Source organism: Etheostoma spectabile, chromosome 6 (genome assembly GCF_008692095.1).
Source record: "Etheostoma spectabile isolate EspeVRDwgs_2016 chromosome 6, UIUC_Espe_1.0, whole genome shotgun sequence".
Taxonomy (NCBI): Eukaryota; Metazoa; Chordata; class Actinopteri; order Perciformes; family Percidae; genus Etheostoma; species Etheostoma spectabile.
The window spans coordinates 17,675,265-17,675,951 of record NC_045738.1 but is presented as its reverse complement, the minus strand read 5'-3'; the positions used below and the strand labels follow the sequence as shown (position 1 = coordinate 17,675,951).

The 687-nt window shown below is 36.2% G+C and overlaps 1 protein-coding gene across 1 annotated transcript in view; it reads left to right on the top strand.

Moving 5' to 3' along the window:
* Nucleotides 1–687, top strand: part of znf385d (zinc finger protein 385D) — a gene marked incomplete at its 5' end in the record, with an annotated part of 85,735 nt that overhangs the window by 75,882 nt on the left and 9,166 nt on the right.

Here is a 687-nt window from a genome sequence, read left to right as displayed (position 1 = left end):
ACTGTCCTATCAATTAAAGGCCTAAAATGCCCAAAAAATAATCTTAAAAAAAAAAAAGGTCCACCTAAAATCAGTTTAAGTATGTGCTATATTTAGAGTATTTTCACCACTTTACCTTGCTGGTAAACTGCCCTGTTTAAGTTTACATGAGGTAATTCAAGCCATTCCATGCTATTATCAAAGCCAAAAGACTCTTTAAAAAAAACACTTATTTTACCTCGCAGAACACAGGAGTTGCTGGTCTACTGCTGCCTCATTCGGTTAGTTAGTGTTTGTGTTTTTTGTGTGACTTTGGTGTTTTAAAAGGGTTAGGAACTAACAAAAGTAACAAACTAATAAAATGTATTTCATTTTAAAATGTTATTTCTATGGTAATAAGATGACTATGGATAAGTACCTCATACTACCCCACTTCAAAAAAATATCAACTATCCTTTCAAGAGCACACCTTGACGCAACCTGTATCTGCAGGGAATCAAAACGGACATGTAATGGCGAATGCACATTAAATTCCAGTCACTTAAAGATTAGTCTATATCTGGAAAGTTCCATTTCCGGGATTGCTCCGTCGCAGGAAATTCTACCAGATGTCCTTCTTTCGGCCAGATGTCCGTTACCTTCTGCTTTCTTTATGTTATTTATGAGGACTATGCTTAACAACTCCTCAGATCTCTGCAGGGTAAACCC